This window comes from Wolffia australiana, chromosome 11, assembly GCF_029677425.1.
Source record: "Wolffia australiana isolate 7733 chromosome 11, ASM2967742v1".
NCBI lineage: Eukaryota > Viridiplantae > Streptophyta > Magnoliopsida > Alismatales > Araceae > Wolffia > Wolffia australiana.
The window spans coordinates 10,526,398-10,542,931 of NC_135845.1; positions in this window are offsets into that span (position 1 = coordinate 10,526,398).

Sequence of the window (16,534 nt, forward strand, 5' to 3'; positions counted from 1 at the left end):
CTTAGTTTCATATTCCTTTCAATTAATTTTTTTATTCTTTGTTATTGACATTTTCATCTTCCATTCCTCTTATCTTTATATTCCCCTCTTTTTCTTCTTATTCTTCTTCTGTTCCTCTTATTTTCTTCTTTTCATCTTATTCTCCATTATTTTTCCATGCCCTTTTTTTACTTTTATTCTTTGACTTTGATATTGACCAGTCAACACGCCTGGACTGGGTCAGGACCGTCAAACCCTTCATAAGAGCTTGGAGCAGACCCCAATGATCAGACCCATTGGATCTCTCATTTTTTGGGCTAAACGAAGCAACCGACGACAATGTAATAAAAATAAACCATTCAAGAGAAACCAAAAATGAAAGGCCAACTAAATTAGGAAATACATTAAAGTCATGTCCAACAGAGAAATGCACGCCATTTAATGTAATTTCTTTTCTCTGTTCTAACCTGGGCGAGAACCCCGGTTAATCTGGCCAGAGTGACACCAACAAGCCCCCTGTCTAAATTCTTATGCCAACCTCTCATGCGCACCGCGTCGTGCATGCCACCAAAATTAAAGGCAGAATGTCGTGATGGCTGTAGGAGCAGACCTCTGTGCCATGACATCAAAATAGACACCTTCAGCTCCTAGAATTACCTTTGGAAACTATGAATGGGATCCAGGAAGCCTGACGCTGCTTCTATGATTCAGAGACCTGGAAGACCAGGTAAGCAGCTCGACTTTAGGATGCTGGTTCTTCTACTTTGTATGCGCTTTATAGGGATGAACCATAACCTCCCATAAGCATACTAAACCCTAAGTGTACTCGTCTCCCATGGAAAATATGATGATGCCCTTCTCTAATCTGTTCAACAAGGTCAACAATCCAAGAGTCTCCCACTTGACCTGATTGATAGACCTATTTAGGGATCATTAGTACACATCATATTTCATCATAACGTCTCTTACAAATACCAGTCATAGTAGTAATTTACCTTCAACGCATAAGTCCTAGCTATGCACCAAATACTTAAGACATTAAATATCAATATGAAGGGTATTGGATAAACTCATTGTCATGAAAATGATTCGAGTTTTGTTCCACTAATTTGCAGAAAAAAAATTATGATTCTTGAAGAATCGATCAAAGATATAAAGTAATATCACGTGAATACATGAGTATCTTAAGCGAGAACTCTCACTGCACAAGTCAAGGGAAATTGACCAGACCCATACTTAAGGCATGACCACAATAAGTACTAGGTGGCTGCGCCTTAATAATAGGGTGAGCGAGCATTAAGCCAGTCCCAATGTGCTCAATAGAAACTGATGCGTTTCTGATCCACTCTTTTACAACCAAGAGCTTTACCTCCATGTTTCTACAAGCACTTGAGCTCTTGTTGTTATTGGAGAAACTTACATAAGCTTCATTGTAACACTATATTTGAATGGGCTTCTTGATTGAGCAAACAGATCCAAGATGTGACATGAAATTCTATAACCATATGGCTTGTGAAGATACGTGAAAACAAGCCACATAATCAGCTTCCATCGTAGATGCTGCGGTCGTCTTCTGCTTGGTACTAGACCATGAGAAGGCTCCCGAGAAACTACAAAAGTATAACCAGGTGTAAATCTTCTTGTATCTAAACTTTCGGCAAAATCTAAGTCCGAGAATCGTACTACTTCAATTTGATCTAATTGTCTGTACGTGAGCATCAAATCTTTTGTGCCTTGTAAATAACGTAGAACCTTCTTGGCAGCCTGCAAATGCACGAGTCTGGGGTCACTTTTGTATCTTCCAAGATTTCCAGTAATGAAGGGATGGTTGGGTCATGTACACATTTGGGTATAGTTGAGACACCCAACAACCACATCATATGGTTTATCCTTCATAGCTAGTCGTTCCTCTTCCAAATGAGGACCTTCTAGTTTTCTTAGTTTGTCACTCTTAACAATAGGGGCCTTTCCTTGAGAACAATTTTCCATCAAAAACCTCCGCAACACATTTGATATATAGGATCTTTGTGATAGTCCTAGAGTGCCTAGGGATCTATCTTAGTATATTTGAATTCCAATAACAAAGCGGGCTTCCCCCATGTCTTTCATATGAAAATGGTTGGATAGGAAATCATTGGTCTCCTTTAAAAAACTAGAACTTGAAGTAGCAAGCAATATATCATCAACATACAGCAATAGAAAAATCCAGCCACTCCCACATTCCATAAGGTATATACATTGATCGACAATATTTTCCTCAAAATCAAAAGTGGTGATAACTTCATAAAATTTGAAGTACCATTGTATGGAAGCTTACTTTAGCCCACATATAGATCTATTCAGCTTGAAAACCATATTTTCTTTCCCTTTGATCTCAAAACCTTGAGGTTTCTGCATGTACACCTTCTCCTTCAATTCTCCATTTAAGAAAGCTGTTTTCACATCCATTTGATGTAGCTCTAAATTGTATAGAGCCACTAAGGTAACTCCTATTCGGAATGAGTCCTTTGATGAGACACGAGAAAAGGTCTCATAATAGTCAATGCCTTCTTTTCGTGTAAACCCTTTTGCAACAAGTATGGCCTTGTACCGCTCGACAGTTCCATTAGGATTAAGCCTAGTCTAATGGCATTTGGCTTCTTCCATAATGGCATGTCCATGATTTCCCATACTTGATTATTATCCATCAATTCAACCTCCTCCTTCATTGCCTGAAGCCAATAATAAGAGTTTCCAGAGTTCATGGCTTGTAAAAATGTACTAGGGTCATTTTTTCCCTCACCAATATCCTCACCTGATAAGTACACTACATAATCGGATGGAATTGCTAGCCTTCATTGTAGAGTAGACCTTCTTACGATAACGACTTGACCTTGATGTTGATTTTCATCTACTTGAGGTTCCTCTAATGGTTATGTTGAGGTTGTTCTTGGACTGGTAGACTCGCTTGTAAAGTATCATCCATTGCTGGAACAATAATTGGCAAGTATGTCCGAGTCAATTGAGGATGGTTGACACCAATGTCCTCTGTACAGTTATGAGCTTCCATGGTATCTTCCATTGATTCCTCAAAGATAAAATTCCTAAATGTGTTTCCATTAACACAACCTTCCTCTAGGAATATGTGTCGATCAGACTCAACAATTCTAGTGGTATGTATAGGACAATAGAACATGTAGCGTTTTGACCTCTCTAGATAGCCAATAAAGTAAGCACTCACTGTCCTTAAATCCATAGACATCTCTATTGGATTGTAAAGCTTGACTTCAGCGGCATCCCCATATATGCATGTAACCTAAAGAAGGTCTTTACCAGCCCTTAAATCATAAGGAGTTTGCCCTATAGACTTGGTAGGAACCTTATTTAGTATATGCATGGCTGTTCTCAATGCTTCACCCCACAACAAGATTGGCATGGTCAAGTGACTCATCATAGCTCTAACCATTTCCTTAAGTGTTCTATTTCTCCTTTCAGCTATCCTATTTTTATTGGGCTTGCCTGGCATTGTGTATTGTGGAGCTATGCCATGTTCCTTTAGAAATAGAGCAAAAGGTCTTGGCACTTATCCTTTATTGGTGTATCGACCACAGTACTCGCCTCCTCTATCAGATCAAACTGATTTGATGGATTTATCTAATTGTTTTTCTACCTCCAATTTGAAATCTTTAAACATCGTGAAGACTTCATATTTCTCACGTATGAGGGAAATATACATGTATCTGGAGTAATCATCTATGAAGGTACTAAAGTGCTATTGGCTAGTGAAGCAAGGGTCAAAGGTCCACACACATCAGTGTGAATCAAATCTAAATGATTCTCGCTATTATTCGTGGTTTTTTTAAGGTATTGATTGTTTTTGCCTTTATATAGTCAACGGAATTTTGGAAGTTAGTGAAATCTGGGGAATTTAAAAGTCCCTCCTTCACTAGCGTTTCCACTCTTGCTTGGGGTGTGTCCCAACCTTCTATGCCATAGAATTCAAGAATCCTGAACAATTCTTGTCCTCTTGAGCGAGTTAACCAAAGAAGTGGGTATTTCGGTTGAAGAAATGTTAAGCTTGATTAATCTATCTATTATTGTTGTACCAATAGGATTATTTCCCCTCATTAAAGACATTCCAGATCAATCAAAAGATATTCTATAAGTGTCTTTAACTAGTTTTGTTACAGAGATAAAATTTCTTTGAAAAGATGGAATAAAAAAGCAATCCTTCAAGATCAGCACATCTCTGGTGTCTAAGGTGAGGCGATAGTCTCCCATAGATTTGACGTGCGACCGCATCCTATCACTTGAGACGACAAATGCTTCGCTTTCATTTGGGGTTCGTCTTGTCTGAAATCCCTGCAAGGTGATTGAAATCTACACAATGGCGCCAAAGTCAATCCGCCAACTCATTTGAGGAACAGATGCTAGATTTGATTCATGCATAGCAACGTAGGCTACATTACCTGACTAACTCTCGACCAACCATGCCTTCCTCATTGTGTAGTCTATCTTGATGTGACCAAGCTTTCTGAAAAAGTGACACTTCACCTTGGGGCCAAGCTCTTGGCCTTTGGGTGTCCCTTTGTTGCATGGAGCTTGGTCTGCAAGTTCATTGACTTTTGGTTCGTATCATCGTGAATAGATAGATTCACGTTGTTCATCTTAGACTCAAGCATACCAGCAGCCTGATGTTCCTCCTCTTGGACACATTTGACACTGATAAGCCGAAAATAGGGGTGAAAATTACGCAAATTTTTAGCCCTTGTCGTTGTGAATTTTTGGCTTATGCAATAAAATTTATAAAACTCTACTTAATATGTATAGTGATAAGTATGAGTGCCGTCCAAGGGAGGCAAGTAGGAATTTCAATTTGATTTAATTTTTGGTGTTTTAGATCCTAATTAGAGTGAATTTGATCTTCAATGAGGATCAAGTCACCCTAATTAGGTGAGAATTTAGAGAGGGCGGTAGGAGAGATGGGAAGATTAGAAGAATTAAGAGCTCTAAATTTCCTTATTTGATCCTAATTAAAGGATCCAAGAAATCATTTAGAGAGGTTGAAAGAGGGTTCTTAAAATGAGTTGGGTTGATTTTTCAGATTGATAATTCATAACTAAAATGGGGTAAATTGAGACTTCTAAAAATTAAAACTAAATTTTTTATAATTTTCTTTTGTAATGCAATTGAATGCCCAGGTAAAATTCCTCAATTTCTCCTCTCAATCCTAATCAGGGCTTGTACATGCCGCTCAAGCCAAGCGATTTAGAAGTTCAGACTAGAATGGAGATGAAGAAACAAACAACTTAACCTATTTCATTCAAAATGCACAAAAGTTTGAATATAATGAAAGAAAAAAATACCAAAACTGTTGATCCAGGCTGGGACTCCTCTCTGTCTTGCAGCTGTGATGAAGCACCCTCCAGAATGAGCTCCCCCTCTCGAAATTTAGCTTTTATACTTAGGTTATAGGGTAAAAATCACCATTTTACCCCCGTTTAGTACTAAATATTTATCTATCAATGTAGGCTAGATCTGAATGATCTAACTGTACAGATAGAAAGAGGAGATCAAGACGAACAAATCCATAAACAAATCATCTCAATCGGACTTCAGGATCAAAAGTTATTAATAAATCAATTTTAAACCAATTTAATCCATTGGATTTAAAATTGATTTATTTATTAGTTTCGTTTTTAAACACGCAATGACGTGTCGCTTCTCTCATTGGCTGGCGATTTTGAATCCTCCTTTTGCAGAAAAGTCCTTAAAAGCCTGGAATTGCTTTTGGACGCCGCCCAAAAGTAATTGCGATATACTCGCGCACTCTCTCTCCTCCGATTTCTCCTAAAACATTAAAAATATATATTAAAAATTGCAATAAAACCCTAAATGATTTTAAATAGGATCTTTACGCCTGCCGTATGCATCGAGAGTTGTTTCAGGGTCTTTTGCAACTAAACGCTGCAAAAGGCCCCAAAAGTCTAGAAATTGCATAAATACATTTTTTTCTCTTATAAATATGCCCTTTTTTCATAGAATAAATGCATTTCTTCTTGAAATAAATCCCAGAAAATTCCTAAAAATTCGTAAAAAATTCTAGAAAACTCTAGAAAATTCCCTGATTAATTCCCATGTTGATAAATGTCGAAATAAACTTTTGAATGTGCCATTTTCATCCAAAAATAATTATTTCGAGCTTCAATAAATCCTTAAAAATTCATATAATTAACAGAAAATTAGGGAAAAATCAGAAATTACTTGGAAGCATTATTTTTGTGTAAATATATGATAACAACCCAAATTTAAGGCTTTTAAATGCATAAATCATGCTAATAACATGAAATAAAGACCGAAATTAGGGTGTTATCAGACACTTAACTCGTTAAGGGACCAAAACACCTTCACTGCGTTGTAGGAGATTTGAAAAACATCAAAATTTGCTGGTAGCATTTGTAAGATGTAGTAAAGCACATATTTTTCCGGCATGTGTATGTCAAGCTCAGCTATTTGCCCGACGATGTCACACATTTGTATGATGTGTTCATGAACGCTTCCCTCTACGGTGTAGCGAGTGTAGCTGAACCTTTGAATCAACACTTCGGCTCTGGCTTTCTCATTTCCAACAAATTAGTGTTCTTAGAAACGGGACCCCTAATGTCCCGTTTATAAAGCATAGTACCGTAGCGTACTTTATACTCTATATTTGAAGCAAATGCTCAACATTCCATATATATTAATACGAGCATAATAATCCCATGTAGGTGAGTACATCTTAATCTCAATTATTAACATACAAGTTTGAAAGTCATTTTCATAGATTAAATCTACTTTATGTTACTCAGAAAATAAACGCTCTTATATGGTGCCACATAGGTGATCGCCCAAATTGCCCTAATTCAATGATGTAGTTACTTAGTATTTCAATTTTGCAATTATACATGTTCGATGATTGCAGCATAAATTTAAAATCTACATCTGGGAAAATTCATCATATTAATTATGGAATTAAAATATTGCAAGCCCAAGCATACAAAAGAAAATTGGAATAAGTTAATGAAAAATTATGCTTAATCCAATAAAATTTCTATAAACATCCATTAAATAATTTTGATCCAAATTTAAGGTGCAAAAAAATGGGCCATTAAATTATATTTTTGCCTGCCTTTATCGTTTCCCCGTATAGGGGCTGCCATGTTGGATAGCCCAGCTTATCGGGCCCTCTTAAAGGGTCACCCAATTGGACAGCCCAGGCAGAGGCGCCTAGGCTTATCGGGCCCCCTTAAGGGGCTGCCCAATTAGATAGCTCGGGCGCAAGCGCTTGGGCTTATCTGTCCCCCTTAAGGGAACACCCAATTGGAGAGCCCAGGCATAGGCGCTTGGGCTTATCAGGCCCCTCTAAGAGGCCACTCGATTGGACAGCCCCGGCGTAAGCGCCTCGGCTTAGCGAGCCCCCTTAAGGGGGCGCCGAGCTGGGCAGCCCGGTCGCTTGCGCTTGGGCTTAGCGGGTACATTTAGGGAACACCCATCTGGATAGCCAGGGCACAAGCGCCTAGGCTTAGCGAGCGCCCTTAAGGAAATGCCCAACTGGACATCCCTGGCCCAAGCGCCTGGGCTAAGCGGGTCCCCTTAAGGGGATGCCCAACTGGGAGCCCAGGCACTAGCGCTTGTGCTAAGTGGGGCGCAAACCCTGTTGAGCTGCTCAAGTGCATGCGCTTAGGCTTAGCAGGCCACCCTAAGGGATGGTCCCAGCTATGGCCGCCCATCTGCTTTAGTTGTTTGAGGAAATGCCTGAGCAGGGTCAGCATCACCGGAGCGGCGATGCTGACATGTAAGGATCCTCAAAACTGCTTCCAAAGATGAGCATCATGTTGTGATACCACTTGATGGATGTAGGAGTATAGATGTAGATGCCATGATAGTGGAATCGACACCTTCAGCTCCCAGAATCAGCTCTGGACACTATGAAGGGGATCCAGCAAGCCTGAGGCTTCCTCTATGGTTACAGGACCTGGAAGACCAGGTAAGCATATTGACTTTAGGATGCTGATTGCCCTAATTCGTATGCACTTTATATGGATGAACCATAACCTCCCTTAAGCATACTAAACCCCAAGTGTACTCATGTCCCATGGAAAAGATGGTGATGCCATTATGCCATCTGGTCAACAAGGTCAACAATCCAATATCTCTCGCTTCCACCGGCATGATTAAATAATCAATCGGATTGTTTGCATCAGTTCGCGTGCAATTTGATCCATCGATAAGGCGCTTTCAAAGGGCTATTTTTCTATTCCCCCACTTAAACGAAATATTCAGTTTGTTTTACTTTTTATTGACAAAAGCCTATTAATCAAACCAGTTTTGTTCACCATAAATCTCTTTTAATAAAATCTGATAAATACATTTATTAGCTTTTTAGAACATTAAAATCTCATTAGCACTGTAATTTCACAAAATACTAAAATTAAAGTTTGGGTTGCCATCAGTGCTCCTACAGAAAACAACTTCGACCCATCCACAATTCACGCTTTTTGGGTTTTATCCATAGATTTAGAATGAAGAAGAATCCATAGACTTTTAATCTCTAATTTTAATTATGGACTCATGGTCAATGGCCAAGCAATCACTTTCTCTTTTTCTTTCCCTGAATTGTGCGCATTAGAAAAAAAACCTACTTGAAAGATGCGCATGCCATCTGACGCAAGTAGTTGTGAACGGATAAGAGTAAAGAAGAAGATACGCAAATCCGTGGAAAGCAATACTCAAATTAATTTTACATTTTAGGTGAGGAGTTGTTTAATCTGAATCTTGATGGTATAAATGGGTTATTGAAGCTCTTTCAACCTAAAAGGAGTTATTTATCCAAATGGTCTATACTCGCTCAAAATGAGTTTTTATGAGGAACAACTATACCTAATCTTGGTAACATGTTCCATAGCTAACTCAAGTATCTAAAGTATGCCAATCTAGCAAGATGATTACTCAACTAGATTAGAAATCCAACAAATGTCATAAAACAAACCATTTGTTCTTCCTCCCTATCGCGCATCTTGTAGTTCCCTTCCTTGGCTCACTAAATATAAAATTGATAAGATGAAAAATGGCCATCTCTGTAAGAGGGATATAAAAGTATAACCTATGAAGTGGTTATTACGAGATAGGATGAGGAATATAGTATAGACAGAAATAGATGGAAGGACAAATGATATAATGGGTCTAATTGTAGAACTGTTGTAAAACTGTTGTAGAACTTTAGAACTGTTGAAGCGTAATTTTTCCCAACTTTTGTGGGAAAATATAATCTTCATCATTTTCATTTTCTATTGCAAAGAGTGACAAGTGCTGCATGAAGTCGAATCACAACAATTTCAAAATAATGTTTTATTACTTGGAAATGTTTAGATCACACGATAGTTCGTAATATTTTCCTTTAAAAGGAATTCTGTATGGGGTAGGAAAGAGAAAATCTGTTAAAATTCTTGCAAGGGAATAAGAGATCCCACTTATGAAGGAGTTCGTTCAACTGGTGTTTTCAAGACATCAAAGAACAAAAAGGTACTAGAAAAAGAACCCATTTAGAAGCAACGCGTGCCGTCTAAGGCAAATTCGAAATTGATCGCAGAAAAACCATAGAACAATCATCAAGTCAAGCTGCCTAAATCTGCCCGATTCTATCGGCATCGTCATGGAAATGGAGGAAACCCGCTAATCTGCGCCTACCAATGAATGTTCGATGAAGTCAACTTCTATCAGCGGAGGAACTCCAAAGAAGTTTTTTCTTTTGGTTTTATCCTTCCCCCCACCGCCTAATATGTTTTCTCTTATTTTTATTTCCATCGTGCTTGCAAGGCCTGAATTGCAGCTCTCACAATTTACCATGTCCAATGGGGAATTTGGGATCAGACATCACAAAATTGTAATGGATGATAACATCCCAGAAATTTCTAATCACTCAAAGATCGAAGAACAGTGTCAAGCGGAAGAAAATGAAAAAGAAGAAGAAGAAGAAGAAGAAGAAGAAGAAGAAGAAGAAGAAGATAAAGAAACATTAAGATTAGTGGAAAACTGCGTTGAAGACTGTACATGGGGGAAGGATCCGTGATAAGAGATCATGACTGTTGAGAAAGAATCCCAGCTGCAACTCAATAGCTCAGGTCCTGGTGGCAGAGAACAAGGGAGGAGGAAGAAGAGGCCAAAAAGAAAAACCCTCATTCTAGAAAAGAATGTTCAAAGATGTTCATTTTATCAAAGGAACACAAAGCAGGATATAAAAATTCATCGAGCGGGAAATAAAAAATAGTGGGACCCATTCAAGAGTCAAGGTCAACTCCACAATCTTCCCTATGAACTTGACGTCATTCCCTGTGGATGCTTCTAACTCCCAGCCTCACATGTAGCTACACAAAGTTCAACTGCCCAAGAGCTTTTGTGAATGTCAGCCAGTTGATCTTTTGAGCTGACATGGTGCACACTTACTTTACCTTCTCCAATTCACTCCCTGATAAAATGAAACCTTGTGTCAATGTGCTTTGAGAAACTATGGTAGATGGGATTCTTGCCAAGGATAATGGCAGAGTTGTTGTTGACCATTAGTCTCACAAGCTTTAGACTTTCTCCTTTCAATACTGCAATCAAACTACGCAACCAAACTCCCGTTGCAGCAGTCATGGATATATACTCGGCCTCACAAGAAGAAGGAGCTATGATCTTCTGCTGCTGTGAGGCCCAACTTATCAGGTTTGGCGCAAGGAAGAATACCATACCATTGGTGCTCTTATGGTCATCAAGGTCTCTATCATGGTCACTATCGCAATAGCCAACCAACTACTGTTCTTTGCCTGCTTTCTCATAACTTAGACCAAGGTCTAATGTTCCCTTGATATACCTCAAGAGCCTCTTCACTGCAGTCATGTCTTCAGCCATTGGTCTCTCCATATACCTGCTTAGAATTCCCACAGAATAATATTAAGTAAGGCCTTGTATGAGTCAAATACCTTAGGCTGCTAGTTAGACTCTGGTACTCCTTGGATTCAACGGGAGGGTTGAGCCTTCGATAATACATTTATGTCTCGCTTCAACCAGCGTATGGATTTGGTTGCAATTCTTCATCCCACTATGCTGTAGAATATTAATTGCATAACCTTTCTGACTCAGTTTGATCTGCCCATCTAGCTAAATCACGTCTATGCCCAAGAGTTGAGCGATCCCAAGTCACTCATCATGAACATGTACATCATCTCCTCCTTGAACTCCTAGATGTGACAGCTCTCTTGCCCGGTCATGATCAAGTCAATGGAAATAAGAAAGTTGTCCATCTTGGTATATCATGCTCGCGGTGCTTGTATTAGGTCATACTATGTCTTCTTCAGCCTCAAACCATATGCTCTTTGCCCATGTTTATAAACCTCTCAGGTTGCTTCACATACAACGATTTTTATCTCTCCATTGAGAAAAGCTGACTTGACATTAAGATGATTCAAGTTCCATCCTCCTTGATCCACCAAGATATGGATGTTGTCAATTCTGGCCACTACACAAATGCCTCCTTGAAGTCAACTCCCAGCTTCTAGACGTAGGCCTTGTGTCTCACCACTTCTCTTTGTGAGTTATTCTTGAGCTTGAAAACCCACTTAAGGCCGATTGTCTCGTAGCCTTTAGGTGGATTCACCGGCTCCCATGTCCGGTTCTTCTTAATGGAGTCCATCTCCTTCTTCATGGCACGTCTCCAAACCTCCTCCGTGGAAGCTTCTATGAGATTTTCTAGCTCCCCCTCTATCACTAAGCAGTCTTCTTGATCAAGATGAACTTGCTCGATTTCTTCGTAAACCTCTAAACCTCTTGGGAGAGCTCTCTTGAATAGTAAGAAGAGGTTCTCTCTTCCATGGTATAGGGCTCACTTCATGTGGAGGAGAAGGAACATCAGCTTCTTCCACTCGTATCTCATACACCTGACCATCACAATCATGAATTAACATTGTAAAATCACGAGAGTGCGTGGTACCTTGGTTCTTCTTCATTTCAGGGACATCCCAGTACAACTTAGCATCCTCTTTAAAGATGATGTCTCCGCTCACATTATTAGGGTCGTAGAAGCGATAAGCTTTAGAACCAATTTCATAACCGATGAAGAGCATAGGCTTGTTTGTGTCATCCAACTTGCTCAAGTGCCCTCCTAGCACTTTCACATGAGTTAGGAAGCCAAAAACTCTAAGGTGTGCACCCTTAGGCTTTGACCCCATCCAAGCTTCATAAGCTGTAGCTCCTTCTAGGCTTTTGGTCAGAGCATGGTTCATGAGGTATATGACGATGCTCACTATCTCTCCCATAGCTCCTTGGGTAGTCTTCTCCCATTCAACATAGATCACACCATGGCCATAATCAGCTGATTCCTTCTCTCAACAACACCATTCTACTGTAGAGAATATGGGGCCGTCAACTGTCTCTTTACCCCATGCTTATCGTGATAAGCTGAAAACTTTGTTGAAGTAAATTCTTCTCTTCGATCAGTCCCGAGAACATTGATCTTGACATTCTTCTCGCCTTCTGCGACCTTCTTAAATTATGTGAAAGTGCCAAGAGCTTCAGACTTCTTCAGCAAGGCAACACAATTGAGTCAACTAAAATCATCAATAATCAACATAAAATAAGAATTACCACCCCATGTCGATGGAGTGATTGGACCACATAGGTCAACATGCAGCAACTTAAGTGGTGTTTTCGCTTTGTATGTTGACGAAGATGGAAATGGAGCTCTCAAACGCTTACCTGCTATGCAACTTTGACATTGCTGGTGTGGACATGATAGAGAGGATAATCCTTTGACTATCCCTCGATCAGCCAGTGACTTCAATGCTTGGTGGTTGAGATGCCCATAGTGCTCATGCCATACTCAGGCAAAATCATCAACCGAAACCAAACACCCTTTGATAGTGTCTAACTTAAACAGATATGAACAACCATTCGTCTTCTTTACTGGAGCCAACAGTCTCCATTGTTGATCGTATATGATGAAATGCCCATGCTCCATCACAATCTTGTAGCCTTGTTCATCGAGCTGCCCAATACTTAAAATGTTAGAGCGTAATTTTGGGATCAAGAGAACATTACTCACTATCATTTATCCTCCACCCTGACACTACTTTATGATGCTTCCTTTGCCTTGAATATCCACCTTTGACCCGTTGCTAAAGCTAACATTGTCAAGGTAAACTTCATCTAGGTGATAAAAAAACTTCTCATGCACGTCATATGGTTGTTGGCCCTAGTATCGACGTACCGCATACCAGGCATCATAGGATCTCCCTTGTACCCCTGGAGTAATACATGATTCAGAGGCTTTGTCAACGTGATCAGCAAGGCCGACAAATGGAGGATAATCATGTCCATCGCGCCCCGACCTGTCGCCAGCCACGTCGCGGAGCCCAAGCCGACGTGAATAATCTGTAGTTCCACCATCAAGCTTGAAGCAACATTTGTGTTGTCTTGGAGTGCGCCGAGCCATCTTTGTCTCCTTTTATTTTCATTGTTTTTGGATTGTTGGAGGCCCCTCCTACGTCAGTAACGCCCTCCTACATGTGTTTTCATTCTTTTAATTGTGATTTAGCTATCATATTTAGGGGGAGGAAATCCATATCAGTCTGCCCCTAAATATCCCTTTTAAGCGGAAGCCGAATAGGCTTTCCCCTTAAAAAGGGGGCCCAACTGGGCCTCCCACAACCACCACTTCCTCTCTATGAGGAGGAAGGGTGGACGTGGGAAGTTTAGTGCATTGTATTTTGAACAATTCAGATCTTAAGTTTTCATTGGCAGTTATTTTTTTCAGCGTGTTTGTTACCTGAAGAAAGAAGAAGAATAGATCATCGAAGAAACATAAGAGGAAGAAATTGTCGTAGAGGCTGAAGATTGCAGATTTGGCGTGATACCCCTCCGTTGAATCAGTTTTGCCATGGCCGTGATAGTTCCCAGCCTTCTCTGCATTGCCCGTGAAGATCAACGGTGAACTTATTCTTCAACTCTGGCTCTAGAATTGGCAGATTTGACAAGAACATCTATTGGTGTTCCTCTTGACGATCTCGGATTCTATCAACTCTAGTGCGCCGCTGGCTTCTTCACGATCACCAGAGACTGGGGTCGATTAACACCGTGGTGTCTTCTCTACATCCCACCACCGTTGATTTCTCGTTCAAAGGGGTATCCGTCCCCTCCCGACATAGCCAATAAACTTTTATCCTACTGTGGATCCTACATGGAGAAAGACCCTTATGCGGCTGTTTAATTCATCCAAGTCTACGGGAAAAATGTAACCGAACTTCTCCTTTGTGATTAGAATGGCCAAGCGAGCTTCTGTGATTGGTCATCGACAACACTCGGCTCCATCGATTACCTTGATGTTAATAGCTGTCATTAAAAAAAGGTGCCTATTAGTCCACGTAGTCATTCGGGCAATGAGCAGACTAGATATTCTGTTACTCGTTGATCATCATTCGACCTCTCTGAGCACCGACAATGATTCTGATTGGCAACTGAAATTGTCTGGGAATTGAAGCATATCTATCTTCCTCAGTGTTTCTGATGCCTTTTTTAGCTGATCGTGATATCTCGGGGGGTGAACACCATCGACGCCATCATTTTGATTGCTTAAAAAATGATTCACGTTATCTTTTGCATTGTTGTTGACCTAAACTGGCATGGCATCGACGGTGGAAATTCCCTTCCCCCCCCCCCCATTTACTTGAAAAGAATGCAATTCCAAGCCCTTGGCATGGAAGAATTCTGTTGTAGCCATATTATTACTTCGATAATCGATTCAGCAGTGCTACATAAATCAGCTTTGATATCACTCATGAAACACATCTTCCTCAGAGACAAGTTTATTCATACCCTGCCATTTACAGTGTTATTTATCTTTTTCAGTGCCGGTCTCTAATTGCTCATCATCACGAGTGAAGTTAGTTGTGAATTTTAGGATCAGCCATCAAAATCGTCGTAGGGTTTTATCTTTCGTTGGTGTTGGATCTATTTGTTCACATCAACGGTGTGGATAACCTTGAAGAATATCGTTCCCCCACTCCGTTGGTCTTCAAACTGACTACGCTGATCATTGGGAGCTTGCTCGTGACAAAAGCCCTCACGTGTCATTTGATTCGATTGCATCTCGTGTCATTTGATGATTCACATACTTCTTGTTATCATTTTCTCAATTCATATACATTACTCCACATCATTAACATCTATTTTAGGGTTTATCCACCAGATGTAGCACTAAGTGTCGATTCCGACCGTCGTGTTACATCAGCGACTCAGTCTTCTCCTCAGCGTTTGCCAAATTTGCCTTCTCCTCTTTCTTGTCATTCTGAGATTCAGAAACAAAATGCCCAAATTTTTCACAATTGTAACATTTAATTTTTGACTTATCTCGAGGTCTGTAGTCATCGTTTTTGCCCCATCTTTGCCATCACTGCTTCGCCCTCTTCCTCTACCGCTCCCACGTTCACGACCATTGGGAGCTTTCATCTTCGTCTTTCTTCTTACCCTTTCTGATGGCTCTCTCTTGTAGGACTTGCTACGCTCATCTTGATTGGTGATCCTTCAATTTGTCTTCATGAATATTGAGGGATCCCAAAGCTTCTTCCAACATCATTAACTCCATCTCACCAAATTGCTCAATGGAGGATGTAATGGATTCAAATTTCACCAGAGTGGCTCGAAGAAGCTTGACCACCACGTCTCATTCTTCTAAATTCTCTCCCATGGTTCTTATATTATAAATATGTTCATCGTTTCCCACAAATGAAACCCTGTGATTGCAGCGGTAGTTGTATCACTTTACAAAGTCTTTGATAAATGAAATGTGGCAACCATTAAGGAGTATTTTTGAAGGCCTGCATCTGTTTAATAACTCTGCTGAACTAGACTGAGTGAGGTGGAAGGCCATTGATAGATTTTTGTGAGTGAAAATTGAATTGGGTATTCTGATGAGTTATTAAGTTTTGTTTACTACTAACTTTACAAGTTTAGTTTACTCTAAAGGATTACAGCGTACATTTCCAAAGACCACACAGGTGTTACAGCATTGGAGGAATACCTATGATCAACCTGATGATCTTGGTTCCTTGATTTTCAGCACATCAATGTTGGCTATTTGGTTTGAGATAGATAGACATTCATATTAGGCTCGTACTCATGAAATATTATTAGCTTGGTCTGCTAGCATCTTTGAGGGATTCCACATCCTTAGATGATCTAAGATCATAGTGATGACCTTGGGCAGATTCTCTGAAAAAAGTCAGCAACAAGCTTATCTTCTCCCATGATGAACGCGTACTCGTGTTTGAGGGCTTGCACTCTAGCCTTCTGAACACGAGCAGCTCCCAAGTTCTTCGTATTCAAAATCATCCATGTCTCCTTGGCCCTCTGCTTGCTATCCAGCTGAGCGAATATCTCATTAGATATTATGCCATAGATAACCGACAACATTTGCGGATCCTTCTTTTTTGTTACCATCTTTGCCTTAATAACTTCCCATCATCCATTCACTTCCAACAGAACTTGCATTCTCATAGCCCATAGA